We start from the raw sequence: 16016 nt of genomic DNA on the forward strand, positions 1-16016 counted from the left end.
GCGAGTTTGAGCACAAGAGAGACCTAAAGTTCAACTCTCAGTTCTGAAAAGCATTAGTTATGCAAATTTAGTTAATTACCTCTACCTCTCTGAACCACAGTTTCCTCATTTGAAAAATTGGGGTAATAAAGCCTAACTCATTGAGTCATAAGGCTCAAAACCGAAAGTGTTAGACCAGCACTCAATACATAGTAGGCTCTCAAAAATGTTTAGTTCCCTTCTATTTTGTATTCCATACAAACACCCAGGAAATGTTTGTTGTCAGCCATAAAATTTTGACTCAAGGATTCATTAACATAGAGAGCAGCCTGAGTAAACCACTTTTTCCCCAGCACTTAAAAATGCTTAGTATCCAGTTGGGGATATGGATTCAAAATGGAATAAAACAACTTGGCAGGAAGATCTCCTCTTTTCACAATTGCTCCCAGCCTTAGTGAGAAAGCAGGCACAGTAAACCATTCCCCTGTTTCTTCAGGAAGAAATATAAATCTGGAATGTCAGATGGTCAGGAAAGAAGAGAGAGGAAGATAAGAGAGCTACCTGATGGAAGGATAAATCTCCACTTGACTTATGCCCAAAGGAAATCTGGGTTAAGTTATTGGGGTTCAGGTCCAAATGCTTTTTTAAAGCATCATCCACAGACACAGCTTCCCCAAACACACTATTTCATCAGATACTAGGAATTGGATTTGGATTATATAGAATTGTTTATCTTCAACTACAATTTTTAACAACCATATAAGCTAAAAATTCAAAACTTCAGTGGATAGTATTTGACAGAAAGATAGGAGGAAAAATATCTAAATCACTAAGCATTGAACTCCCATATATTAAAGCAGTGAATGATATATATTCCCTTATACCTGCCTCCCAGCCAACAACAATAATAATGGCAATGAACTCTTATAGCCTTCTTATAGTGAGTACCATTACCCCTTTCATAGAAGAAGAAATTGAGATTGAGGGAGTGCACTGTGTTTCATAGTCTCAGTGAATGGACTAAACTGTGCCAAAACACTAGAAAACATGTTTTCTTTCTTTTCTGAATCAAAGCATCACTCTGGTTATATGATCTTAATATTCTTAACTTAATATTCTTAACTGCAACCTTTGCTCCTCAGTCTTGAAAACCACAGAAATAAGATAGTTAACCAACTTTTTTTTTTTTTGCTTCCTATGTGAAACCAATGTAAATCTCTTCTTAAAATCCTTATATAAATTTTATTAAGTAAACTTTTTCTGTGTAGGACACATAGGAATATTCAGAATTCATTTTCTAAAGAATTCTCTCACCAGTAATTTGTAGAAGTTGCTGAATTGCTAAACTATATTTAGGACATTACTAAAAATTATGTTGTTTTGAAATGAAATTATTTAAGTGTGAAATTGCTCCCTATCAGTTTCAGTTGGTCAGGTCATCACCAACTATATAGTTTCTCCAGGGCCAAGTTTCCCCCCAAACCCCCAAACTTTGTGATATACATTGAGCTTCAGAGGTGCCCGGAAAATCAATTGAGATCTAAGTCAACTCTTCCTAATAGAGGGTGGCTTGTGCATCCATTAGAATAGGCTACATTATGCTGCCATAGTAACAAATGACTTCAAAAACTCAGTGTTCTAAAAGAATAGATTTTCCAGTTGGGCTACATGAGCAGAACAGTTCAGTAGGAAGGCTATGTTCAGGGTAGTCATTCAAGGGACCCCAGATTGCAGATGCTCCTCAACACAGACTGCCACAATTGTCGTGGTAAGTGGAAGGGAACATAGCAAATCACCCACTGGCTCTTGAAGCTTGTACCTGGGGGAGACATACTTCACTTCTGTTCACATTTCATTGGAGAGAGCAAGTCTATGGTATTACAGGTATTCCAACTTCCCTTGACTGATGGGTTTGGTGCCATTGACCTTGCAGGCCCTCTAACAAGGAAAGGTCAAGATCCCTACTTCTGAAGAGTCTAAATACTTTTTGCCAACCCATAGGTGGCAGCCTTTAAATTTCAGCAAGGTGACATGTTTATTTGGCCATGCCTAGGATGTGAACTTGTTTTATCTCTTCCACCAAGCCCACTATGAGAGAAAGCAACTTATTTTATACATTAAGAAAGAAATTTGAAGAAAAAAAATTTTAAAGATGCTTAACTAAATGTCAGTCACTTGGGACTCATGAATTCTTTCTTATTCCATCCATGGCACCTCATTTTGACTAACTTGCATGTAATGAGATAAGCATGAAGACCAAGGTTAGTTTCTACATTCAAGGAAAATATGAAGGTACAATCCGGTAATAATTACTTCAAGTTTGTAACAAACAATTACTAGAATAATTCTCTAAATTTAAATATGTAAAATAATTGTTTCTTAAATGTAAAACAACAACAACAACAACAAAAAACTGTTAAAGCACTGAACCCTTGACTATAAGATAAAATACAAGATAGATTAAAAGAAGTATATTGGTCAAACTGGGTGATCACAACACACACAGAGGTAATGGAATATAAATAAAATTTTGAGAGTGTCAATATAAAATTAACATTTAATATTTGTAACCTTTTAGTAATTTAACTGTTATTCTTTTAAAAAGGGAATAAATATTTATGATATATATCTCAAGAAAAGTGTGCTTATGTTTGTTCAGACTTCATGTATTAGGTTACATTGCCTTTTGGTTCCAAGGCACCCTCATGTCAGGAACACAAAATAAGGACTTTTAATTGCCTAATATGAACACCTAAGGTAACGAAGTGAGAGTTAATGACAAAATAGCTATCATCCCCGTGAGAAGCTTCTATTTCTGTTGTTCCCAACATAATAATATTGAATGTCGTGTAATAGTTTTGCCCTTACTCTATAACACATGTGATTATGTGACAATAACATACCCTTATGTCTAAGGTAGCCTACCCCTTTTTGGATGCAATCCAAGACAAATTCCTGATATTCTTTTTTTTTTTTTTTTTGGTACAGCTTTTAGCAAGACCTCAACAGATTGACATTTAGATGGTATTTGTCCCAGAAGAGTTGGAATACTTCAGTACCCTTAAAGTCATCATCATTGCCCCACAAAGGAAATGAATTCACCAAAGGAAATACATACACCAAAGACAATTCTTACAAGTTAATATTACTCCATACCACAGCCCCAAATCCCAACATAGAATTTCTATGAGGTAGACAACCATATGTGCAGATATGATTTGTCCTCGAAATACAAATTATTCTAGAACAATGTTGAAAGCAAGCTCAACTGTCAGCTCTTTTTTTCTCACTAAAACTACACACTAATAATAATAAGAAAAAAATCTCTAATTTAGGTGGGCCTTTGGAAGTGGTAGTGATTGACAGTAGAAGGGGCTCTGAGGGCTTCTCTTGTCACTGTTTTGACATCCTAAGAGAAGAAATGAACTACTAGATGTTTCTTGGGTGTCTCTTTGGTTAACCTTTAAGATGGAGTTGAATTAACCAATTGGCGAGGTGTGTAGATGAACTGTGGCTATAGAAGGAATATGCTATAGTTGTTCTGCACTTCTTAAAATGATTACAAAATAAACAGGCATTTATAAGGGCTGGACAAGGATGGTTATATATTCAGATATATGACCAACAGTGTCTCTACATTACACACACTTAAAAACTTTGCCTTGATTTATTTAAATTAAAAAAGTAATGTTTACAGAATAGCTTGTTTGCAACTCTGGCTTTCTAGACTCAAGAGTATACCAAATATTTGCAGAAATTAACCATGTACTCTTTGCCTCCTAATTGCCAACTGTGAAATTGATCTTTTAATTATTGCCTAAAGCCATATGTATTAAAGTTACACGGCAATATCCTTTAAAACAATTTGGCCAGGCTGCTTGCAACAGTCTTAATTTGAGCATACAAAATAGGCATCTGCTTCCCCCCTACCCAATGTCTACATGTATTAATCACAGTGAGGTTTTTTTTTTGATAAATCCATATTTGGATTTATCAAAAGTGTATGTTTCAGACCTAAATGGTATAGCAGAAATACTTATGAGCATTAGATATCCAAATCACATCTTCCAATTTAGACAAATTATTATAGAGGAACTTGATAAATTTATATTACTAACTATTGAGAACTGTTTAAATGTTACTGACTGAAATCAGTTACTTAAATATACAGTATTTCTCATGCTCAAAACTGCCCTAATAAGTACTTACATTTAATCAGTATGTTATGGTAAGGGTCCTGAAACTGGAAAAAATAATTAATTTGCTGAGTCAAACTGCAACACTGAAGTTAGATCCAAATCTGTTTGAATCCCAGGGAACAGCAAGATTATATAATAACTTCAAAACCCACCTCCTTGTCTATCAAATGGAGATTACTGTATGTATTCATATGGATAGCATAATGATCATGTTAAATACTATATCTGAACGAGCTCAATAGCTAAAATCTTCAAGAGGGACTTATAGTCATACTGCTAGTCAAGACCCCTTACAAGCTGGGGGTAAATGGGCAAATGATAACTTCACTTTCTCTGTTTTTTTCATCTGTAAACTGGGCATAATAACAGTACTTTTTCCGTAAGTTTTTTCATAAGAATAAAGTGAGGTTAGATATGTCAACTGCCTAGAATTAGACCTAGAATAAGAATAGTAGAAGCTTAATTAAAGGGACACCTGGGTGGCTCAGTGGTTGAGCGTCTGCCTTTGGCTCAGTTCGTGATCCTGGGGTCCTAGGATCAAGTCACTTTGGGCTCCCCGTAGGGAACATGCTTTTCCTTCTGCCTATGTCCCTGCCTCTCTCTGTGTGTCTCTCATGACAGGATGAGCACTGGGTGTTATACTATATGTTGGCAAATCAAACTCCAATAAAAAAAATATGCAAAAAAGGTGGAAAAAATTTCTAAAAAATAAAAATAAAGAAACTTAATTATTTATTATTAAGTATTAATAGCAAATTTTAAAATACCTGCTATCACTTTATGTAATATCAAACATACTTAATAAAGGATGAGGATGAATTTGCTTAGGATTCCACAGAGTTCAAAGTCTTATTTAGAAGTTTGGGTATTACTCTTTATTTTTATTTCTTCATTTTGATTTGAGATTGGAGGACTGATTTTTATCTGCAGGCTTTTTCCAAAACATGCTAGCCTTCTTGATGTAATTTCCTATACATCAATCAGTGTATCATTGGATAATGTGCTGAGGAGTATAGTAACAGCGTCTCAAGAGACAGTGCAAACTCTAAGCGCTCACAGGGGATCTCATTTTGTCATGCTCTTTAAAAATAATCTCTACACTTAATTCCCTGCTGCCATCCATTCTATCAGTTGGAGTTGCAAGTGACACTCAGAGACTAAAATTTTTTGAGTTCTGGTATTTTTATATTCTAATTTCAAAAAACAGATATATATGTGATAAAATTTATGTGCTAGCCTTACTTTTGAGCCAGCTGGTCCAACATGGGGCTTTGGGAAGACTTTAAACTACTAAGCTTAATAAATTCTTTAACCACTTTTTTGCATTTCATTAAATTACACTTGGAAGTGCTTGCTGATTAGCCACTTCAGAGAGACAGTGAAGTTAAAGTTATTAAAATATCTTCAATGCCTTGGAGGAAGTATGTTATTTAGAGAAATAACAAAAACTGAATTGCTTATAATTTTACTCAATGAATGTTGTACCTCACCCTACTTTCCCTCCCTGCAATGCTTCCATAAGTACAAAGAATCTAGGTATTTAGGAAGATTTTGTTTCTTATTCTTGTATATTTTTAGAAATGCTAATGGACCACATTTAAATATAATTTTAAGGGTTCTGAGAATCTGTACTTAAAATTAATTTTAAAATATAGCATATAGCATGTCTCTATTCTTTGGCATGTTTAGACGTGAGAGATACCATATGCACACCAACATGCATTATCAATCAATTTTCAAAAAATTAGAACAAAAAAAAACCTAAGCTGTAGATTTCATGTAGTACAATCTCTCTTTAATGATTCAGAAAGCATTTAAAGACTGAAATGCCATGTGGTCAATATTATGAATATAATTTATCTCTGTAACCCTTCTTTACTACAGATTTTTAGAGGTGCCAAATGAATAGCATACTCCAGTTAATCAACTATAATATTCTTTCCTTTAAGAATTCTAATTTAGAGCAGTTATTCTCAGAATGTCCCCAGACCAGCAATATCAGTATCATCAGAGAGCTTTGGGTCTTTCCTCAGACCTACTGAATCAGAAATTCTAGGGATGTGGCCCAGCAATGTGTTTTTCAAGCCCTCTGGGTGATTCAGATATAGCTAAATTTGAGAGCCACTGAATTAGAGATTCACTATGGAATAAAAGAAACATGTGCTTATGACCTTGATCCTTTGTGTTATTGACTATAGAGAAATGTCAGGCATTGGGCAGCCCCTTTAAAGTGTGGGCTTAAGCAGCAATAAATTTGGAAGGAGAAATTCTATTTCTACTAGGAGGAGTAGATAGTTATAAGGCTTGAAGAGCCTCATGGGGAATGTTACTCTAGATTAAAATTTTTATGAACTTATAACCACCCATTGATCCCATCACCTCAACTTGGCTTCAGTTTTAGGGCATCCCAGAAAGGTAGGCATACTTAATAGGGCCGTGGTGGTTATGGATTTCACCAGCTGCCTAAGGAGATTCACTTAGATTTCTCCTATTTCTTTTGCATGAAATAAAGAATGAGGAGCCATCTAAGGTTTTTTTAAAATTAGAACTGAGGACAATTCAAATGACTATAGGAAAAAGAAAACATTAATTGAATGTAGAGTTGCCAGATAAAGTACAAGATTCTATATTAAACTGAAATTTTGGATAAACCACAAATGATTTTTTTAGTACAAGCATGCCCCATGCAATATTTGGAGGCATACTTATATTAAAACCAGTATTTTGGGAGTGCCTGGGTGGCTCAGTCAGTTGAACAACTGACTCTTGATTTCCTTCATCTCAGGTCATGATCTTAGGGTTCTGGGATTGAGCACAGCAGCAGGCTCCAGGCTCAGAAGGGCATCTGTTTGCATTCTTTCTCTCCTTCTCCCTCTGCCCATCACCCTGCTCACATGCACTCTCTCTCCCTCTCTTTCTCTCTCACATAGGTAAATAAATCTTAAAAAAAAAACAAACATGTTTGTTATTTACTTGAAATTTAAATTTAAGACAATTTTCTGTCCTTTTATTTGCTAAATCCAGCAAACTTAACCTTGTGCCTACTATTTCTAGTTAATCCCTTTGATGATCTTTTGGTAGTGTCATATTTATTGCATTTAGTCGAACTAGGTATTTGCTGTTGTGTTGCTAAGTTAATTAACAATTGGTTTTTGTTATTTTGTTTTGTCAAATATATCAATAATATGCAGAGTTTTTATGTATTTATTTGGTAGAGGAAGACAAAATATATATCTAAACAATAATTATATATTTTTCTGTGAATTATTTTCACCTAGAAAATGATCTTGTATCTTATATGACTTTATTTGATATGAAAACTAAATATGATTCCATTTATCTTTCTAGTTTGTAAGAAAGTAGCAAACACAATTATTTTTACAAATCTAACATTATTTCAAATAAATTCTAGAGGTTTAATATTTCCATCATAATTGGTAAACAGTTTTTAAAAGTAAAGAGAATCTTACATTTGAATTATTGCAAGAACACTTTTCATTTAAACCTTATTATAGTGCACAAGACCCTTTTACAGATACTATGTCTTTGATTCTTATCATTTTGTTTTGTGAGATTTGCTGTAAAAGAATATGTTACAGAAATCATGTTTTACCAATAAAAAAATTGAGATGGAGAAATGCTAAGAGATTCTTCTAAGATCATATTCTGGGGGAATTATTCTTTAAAAAATATATATATAAGTTTTTATTTTAATCCTAGTCATCCAGTGCTCATCAGGACAAGTGCATTGTCTAATCCCTGTCACCTATTTCACCCATCCATCACTCCCCTACTCTTGGGAACTATCAGTTGAGATGGTTATGGAGATATGGTGAAGAGTGTCTTTGCTTATATATCTTTCTCTCTCTCTTTTTTCCCCCTTTGCTCAGTTATTTTGTTTCTTAAATTCCACATGTGAGTGAAATTGTATGGTATTTATCCTTCTCTGACTTATTTCACTTAGCATTATACTCTTTAGCTCCATCCATGTCTTTTGCAATTGTAAAACTATTCTTAATGTATGTCTGGTAAAAAATGATATTGTGTGCTTCTCCTGAGATTAGCACTTCTGCATACTTATATCATTGACATCTCTTAGACACCCAATGTGGAAAAGAAGCATATTATACTTTGCCCTTTTTACAAATAAATAAATGTAGGCTCAGAAAAATAACTTGCCCAAGTTTATAAGATCATCACATAATAAATGAGAGAGCAGTGACATAAGTATAGTGCTCTATCAACCATGCCATAAGTAGAACCCTGTTGAAGCATAAGTAATGAATCTTTTATTTATTAATTTTGTGAAGTTCAGAAGTTGTTTTATTTTTAGAAACTATAAACCACAATTGTCTTAGGTGTCTTTTTTTCTGTAGTGAAATACCACAATTCATTTAAAACTTAGGAGGAAATAAAATATAGCATAGGACCTTGATTGATAATAAATTCTCTCTGTGACAGTACTGAGTCAGATAACAAAAGGCTAAAGTTAGTCTTTAAATAAAGATCCATAGGTTCATAAGGCCAGAAGAATTAAGATATTACCAAAAATCCATTTAAGTTCTTACTTCTGCATGGGATGTAGAAAGCTAGAAAGAACATTCCTGCCACCCTCACAACAAGAAAAAGCTAAACAATCTATAAAATCATAAGCTTTATAGACCCATCAGAGAGTTGAAGATGCAAGACAACCAACTAGTCAAATCTAAGAAAAGACAGGCTCCTTCAAGGAGATGGGGCATGGAGATTGGCTTGTCTGGGGTAAATAAATAGCATAGGAGGAAAATGGGACCATCATAAAAGGAGGTAATGATTTCATGTAAAATATTTGATCAATTGTTAATGTCGGAGTATGAGCTACCATGAAAATATAGAATTCCTTGCAACTGTAGACAGAAGGAGAGTTGGCAACCAGCCACAGACCCTTCTCCATAGACCTAGACATATATTCACAAGAAAGGATGGGAGCTAGCGGGTAACAGAGACAGCTTCCATTGGTGGTGAAAGCCTTGGAAAGGGGAACAGAGTCTGTGCAGGAGAGGAGAGACCCCAAGACTGGATCATTTTCTTCTATTTCCCCTATGAAGCCAAGGTTTTGTGCCATTGAGGGAAGGGCAACAAACCCTCTTTGGGTCTGCACAGGTTAAAAAGCATTGAGACCAGGAGAAGAGGACAGGAAAGAGCCCTCTACACTGGTGGAAAGGCAGGAAATGAATTTGGGTCCAGACCATTAGAGATGGTCTCACCAGTGGGAGAGTAGCCATAGAAAACTTTCTTCCAGGGATCCCTGGGTGGCTCAGTGGTTTCGTGCCTGCCTTTGGCCCAGGGCGTGATCCTGGAGTCCCAGGATCGAGTCCTGCTTCGGGCTTCCGGCATGGAGCCTGCTTCTCTCTCTGCCTGTCTCTCTCTGTCTCTCTCTCACTCTCTCTCTCATGAATAAATAATAAATAAATAAATTTTAAAAAAAAGAAAACTTTCTTCCACCTAAGACCTATTAAAGATACAGGACAGAGTTTGGCTGCCATGGGGAGGAAGAACAGAATCACTGAGAAGACCTCTTCACAGGGATATAAAAACACAGGGCTTGACTAAGACAAACTCTGAATCAGAACAGCCAAGAAAACCCTCTGAAAACCCCCACTAGGCTAGCAAGCATGAAGAACAAGTAAATGTAGTCTACTGCTAGAGGAGTTGGAAGAACTTGGAGCTCTCTCTGAGATACACGCCATATGAGACAGTCTAACGTTGATCATAGAACAGAAACATTGAGTAAAATGCTCTGGCAACTTGACCTCCAATCCAAATACAAGGAATCCAAAAGGATTTGATACCTATAGTAGGCTGAAGCTAATAATAGGAATAACAACAGCAACAAAATAAAATCTAGCTCATTTCCTAACTAGATGGACTCAGTCTGCCCACAATAGAGACAAAGCAGAAGAGGCATGCTCATTTGCAGACATAACTACAACTTATCTTAGCCTCTACTGTCCTGTGTGTTATGTCTAGTTTTGGATAAAAAAAAATACATGGCACATGAAAAAGAAAGAAAAAAAATATACTATCAGAACTCAATGCATCATCTAGATCAGACTCAGCTATATCCCAGATTTTGAGGTTATCAAACAGAATTTAAATATATGTGCATGTACAAACAACCTTGAAAAGATCGTGCAGAGCAAAGGACAGCCATCTCTCTGCTTGCAAGACGTGTAGAAAAATGGACACCAGTGGAGAATTGCCAACAACATACATTTCTCATTTCTACGTTTTCTTGGCTTCTAGTGATATTTCTCTTGAGTTCCCATTCTGTTCACCATTCGGATTATTTTGCCTGACAGAAGCTACGACCAACTCCATTCGGCCTATGTCATGTAGCAGAATCTGAACCAAAAGCATTTGAAATATCTATACCTTCTTTTGGCCAGGATGATACGCAGAAAGTGTACCAAATAGGCTTGTATAATATTTCTATCAGTGAAAATAAAGAAGAATTATGCCCAGGAATGGTTAGGACAAAATATCAAATTTTCAGAATCTATCTCTGTCCTCATCCTTTTCATTGTATTACCTAGGAAGTGACCTAGGAAGATGATCCCTTTCTGAAGATTACCACATTCAGTGACTAAGCTATTTTTGTAAGGAAGAGGTAAGGAAAGTTGAGTCAGAAATATTTCTTTTTATTTTTTTAAGATTTTATTCATCCACCTTTCACTGAGATGGCGCTGAAGGCTAAGAAGGAAGCCCCTGCCCCTCCCAAAGCCTAAACCAAAGCAAAGGCTTTGAAAGCTAAGAAAGCGGTGCTGAAAGGTGTTCACAATCACACAAAAAAAGAAGATCCATGTCACCTACATTCCGACGACCCAAGACCCTGCATCTCCGAAGGCAGCCCAAATATCCTCGAAAGAGCACCCCCAGGAGAAACAAGCTTGATCACTATGCCATCATCAAGTTCCCCCTAACTACTGAGTCAGCCATGAAGAAAATAGAAGACAACAACACACTTGTGTTCATCGTGGATGTCAAGGCCAATAAGCACCAGATCAAACAGGCTGTGAAGAAGCTCTATGACATTGATGTGGTCAAGGTCAACACCTTGATCAGGCATGATGGAGAGAAGAAAGCATATGTTTGACTGGCTCCTGACTATGATGCTTTGGATGTTGCCAACAAAATTGGGATCATCTAAACAGAGTCCAGCCGGCTATAAATCTAAATATAAATTTTTTCACCATAAAAAAAAAGAAAAGATTTTATTCTTCCATTCATAAGAGACACAGAGAGAGGCAGAGACACAGGCAGGGGAAGAAGTGGGCTCCTTGAGGGGAGCCCAATGTAGGACTCCATCCCAGGACCCCAAGACCACATCCTGAACAGAAAGCAGGCTCTCAATCGCTGAGCCACCCAGGCATCCCAGTCAGAAATATTTCTAAGTTAATTTTTGAAGAAGCTCTTTCAATGCTTAAACTTACCAGATACTTGTGGATGATGCAGAGCTTGCAAGTCCATCAGCTTTGTTGAGTGGATAATCAGACTACAGCTGATTCAGAGAGCTGCAAGCATGATACAGATTAGGATCAAGGACCACAGTAGTGCGGCCAGAGTTGGCTGATTGGACTGGATGAGCAACACAGTGACCTGAAAAACTAAAGACATCAGTAAGGCATCACTGGTAGCCCATAAAAAAGTGAAAGGTCTGACTTAACCCATTTGTCAGGAATGAGTGAAGGCCATGCCCCCTGAGATGTGGTGGCTCTCACCATAAGAACACAGGTCAACTTTATGAAGAGTCACAATTTCTGACATGCACTGGTAGTTTCCATGTCAGAAACACAACCTTTACTTTACTCCAGTCTACAATGATGGATATGTAGCCATACCTGTAGCATGACAGATCTGGGTAGCAATGATGACAATTGGGATATGCAGGATTTAATTCTACTCAGTCTCACTGGAGAATGGAATTTTACCATGGATGTGAGAGACCCATACAGTTTGACCTGTAGCAGTGATTTATTTCTGTAGTTCACAGAACTGCAGAAAAACGGTATGTTCCATTTGTGAGTTTGGAGTTTTCTATAACAGCTACATCATTAGCAACAAGTCAATAAAAATGTAGCAAAGTTCATTAAAGGAAATAGTGGCTAGAGCTGTGACAGTGGCTTTGAATTCCATCCACAAAGTGGTGTGACCACATCCATTATTGATTCTGCATAGCTGACACTGAAGCTGAATGGCTACAGCAGCCCAAGGGACAACATCAAGTTTTGGCCTAGCCCAACCACCAGTGAACCCTGCCCAGACTTTTAGGGGGCCTCTGAGAATTGAAAGCCCCTTGGACCAATGGCTTTTCTTCACATGGAGGAATGGCATATAAAGTTTCTCACAGAGGAATAGCTATCACTTATTCTTATAAAGCCAAGATGCCTCTGAGGCCAGCTGTGTTTTAAATATACCATTTACAATGCAAAGCCAGCTGGGCCTCCCCACCTTGTTAGTTGAGTCCAAGCTGATATGTACTCAAATGGAAATATCAGGCAGGAGTGTCACAAGAGTTCCATGGGTCACGAGTTCAGTTTTGACAAGAGCCCAGTAGCAAGCTAATAGTTGCTTTTCAGGAAGGGTGGTAGCTGTATCAAGGAGGCGATAAGTCCAAACCCTAAAACAACTCTCTTGAGTGGAAGTTGCCTTTCTTTAACAGAAGCCTATAATTGGCAGAGTCATTAGTCACAGAGACTTGCAATTCAAAAGGGTCATTAGGGGAGTGGAGCCCCAAATGTACGGAGTGTGCCACAGCTTCCTGGACAGCTTCCAACACAGCCCGTTGTTGGGACTGACCTGTAGCTCAGCCAATATAAAGAATCAAATAGAATGCCCAGAGGAGGCACATACTAATCCCCAAGCAGTCCAATAGAGGGTTTGGACTCAATTTGTTGGTGGGAAACTGAAATAACATTTTTTCCTTGACTGCTGAGGGGATGACATTATGAATCTGCCCAGATAGTCTCAAGAAACTTTACTTGATGACTCATATAATCCCTTATCATTTTTCGAGGGGAAAGAGCTCAGTCTTCCAAGGCTGCTTGCTATGCAAACATGCTTGAAAGATAGCCCAGAAGAAAGGACAGTCAGTGTCTCTGCTTGAAAGAAATACAGAAATATGAGAACCCTTGGAGAATTGTCTCTCAGTACTGTACACTAAAAAGGATGAATTTTATTTCATGTAAATTATACCTGATTTATCAAAAAATCATTTAAACTTTCATTCAAAAAATCAGGCAAGATAGGAGTGTGAGGTAATCTGGAAATTGTTTCTTCTCTGTTGTCAAGAGATTTATTTCCTATGTAAGTTAAAAAAAAAAACATATAATTGGATTGGAAACAAAACAAACAACAAAGCATGTTCTTAAGTGAAAGGACCTAATAGTATACTAAGCTCTCGAATGCCATTAGCACTAATTCATTAAATTGAGTTCAGTCAGCTCTATATACCTTGAGAAATCTACTGAGATGACTGAATACACCTCCCTTGATATTACAATCACTGATTATTCCCAGAAAAGGCAACATTTATGATGATGCATTTGTTTATAGTCCACAGGATCTTATATACAATCAGGAAGAAATAAGTCTTGAAGAATTCCATGAGAAGAATAAAAGTTCCTATGATTTACTACTCTGAAACTCGGTATTTTGGTAATACAAAAATCAGTTATTCTAGATTATTTCACAGACAAAGGCTTTTTGGGTCTTTGGCCCATAAAAATGATCTGGGCTTCTTAACAAATAGAGATGCCAGACTTCATGCCTACAGATTCTGATTTAATTGGTCTGGGGTGGGGCTCATGCCTTGGGTTTTTTTTTTTTCAAAATTCCTCTAAGTTATTCCAGGGTTATGACCAGAGTTCAGGACCACTGGCCAATGCAACAGAATATGCTGCCATGTTATTCTCTTCAGCGATTTGGTCTGTGAGAAAATTTCTAACACAAACCCTTAGTGTTATTTAACTAAACATTTTTATCTATCACTTTGACTTTAAAATTCAAAATGCTCAAAATATTAATGCATTTCAGCATTTCTTAATTGTGAAGGTGGAGGTGGCAAATCAGAATTAGTTTTTCAAATTAAAATATCCATGCGTCCACCAGGAGATTCTAATATTTGCAAATTAAAATATCCATGCGTCCACCAGGAGAATATGAGTGGGAGAGGGAGAAATATGTAAGAGTTTCCTACATGATTCCGATACTCACTATGACTACTACCACTCCATCTCTTATGAAAAACCACTGATTTATCTCTTTTGCTTCTAACCTGCCAAAGGAGTTAGATATGCTAAAACCATCAGTGGTCACCCTCAAGTCTCTATCTTCTTATTATGTAATCAAATCAATTATTTGGGAAGCCCTAAAATACAAACGTGACAAAGGGAACTCTATTGGCTAAGAGAGACACCACAAATTAAAGAATTTAGGCCCAGAAATAGCCAAATGCTTCCCTACTCTAAGAAATATATAACTAAATTCTACGGACAATCACAAATTTGTGCTTAAATGTAAAACATAAAATTTCTACAATGAAAAAAATACCATATTAGTAAACTAAAAGTATCATATTCTGAAGCCCAGACTTTTCAATAAACTTTCTAAACGAACTCAGATGAATTAGCTAACTCTCTGAACTCTAAACTCTCTAACTCATCACAAAAAATCTTCCATTACTTTGAAACATAAATAATAATAATTAATAATAAAATTTCAAATCTTCCTTTCAATGTATACACTATGCTTATGCCTTGCTTCTAAAGGAAGGTGATCTCTCTAGAGTCTTTTAATTCTTTGCTACCCAAAATATGCTGTATGGACCAGCAGCACCCTATCCCTTCAGGACTTGTTAGAAATCCAGAGTCTCAGGCTCTACCCTAGGCCAACTGAATCAGACTCTTCATTTTAACAGTCTACAAGTGGTTCTTATGCACGTTAAAACTTAAGAAGTACTGTTCTAGTCCATTGTTTTTAAGATGGTCATCTAAACTGCTATCCAGAAACATACAGTAGTGCCTATAAGTTATAAAACAAGTAGCACACAAAATAATCCATTTTAAAGAATTATTTTTAAAAGACATAAGAAATTTAAAAATCTCTTTAGCTCTTTTCTTAAACCATTGAATAAGATCCTTACCATAGAACAGGGTGGGATTTCAGTCTTTCTCTTTGAATGAAGTCAATAGATGATGGAACTGGAGTTAACTTCTTGGTGGAGATGGCAGTGGCAGCATTATGTGTTTTGTTGCTACTCATTTTATCTCTGTTTCCAATTTCTATTTCAGAAAGCGAACATAACAGGCTGCAATTTGCTAACAAGTGCAAGTCCAAAGTGCTCTTGGGGGGAAAAAAAGAACAAAACACAACCATAGCTTCCACCTGTCCTTTTTATTTCATATTAGTGCTACATAATGTTATTTGTCCAGATAATGAACATCAAGGGGAAGAGGTGGGAGAGAAAACTTCAAACTTAGTTGTGTCACTTTAAATAAACGGCCTTATATTCTCCAGAATGGTAATTAAAATCAAGCTAATTTCCAAAAGCAGCCCCGATTTAAACAATAACAGTAATATTATAAAATCATAACAGCAATGGCAAAAATATTTAAAGGCCTTATTTGTTCTTACTGGTACATCTGGACATTGCATCATGAGTTTTCCCACTTCTATTAGCATCCTCTGTATCCCCTTCAGTTCATACTGTGACCTCCAGGTGAGAATGCTTTTATATAATTTTTCACACCCAGTTAAGTGATGAATATTATCATGAAAGTAAAACTCTAGACTTTATGT

The 16016-nt window shown here is 36.4% G+C and overlaps 1 long non-coding RNA gene across 1 annotated transcript in view; it reads left to right on the forward strand.

Annotated features, from left to right (window-relative positions):
• Window positions 1-1626: 1626 nt before the first annotated feature.
• LOC112640994 (uncharacterized) overlaps window positions 1627-16016 on the forward strand; it is a 44528-nt gene continuing 30138 nt past the window's right edge. The window contains exon 1 of the long non-coding RNA XR_003124394.3: window positions 1627-1747. This is a non-coding gene — a long non-coding RNA (uncharacterized LOC112640994). The remainder of the gene's footprint in view (window positions 1748-16016) is intronic.

The sequence above is a fragment of the Canis lupus genome, chromosome 6 (assembly GCF_003254725.2).
Source record: "Canis lupus dingo isolate Sandy chromosome 6, ASM325472v2, whole genome shotgun sequence".
In the NCBI taxonomy this organism is placed as follows: domain Eukaryota; kingdom Metazoa; phylum Chordata; class Mammalia; order Carnivora; family Canidae; genus Canis; species Canis lupus.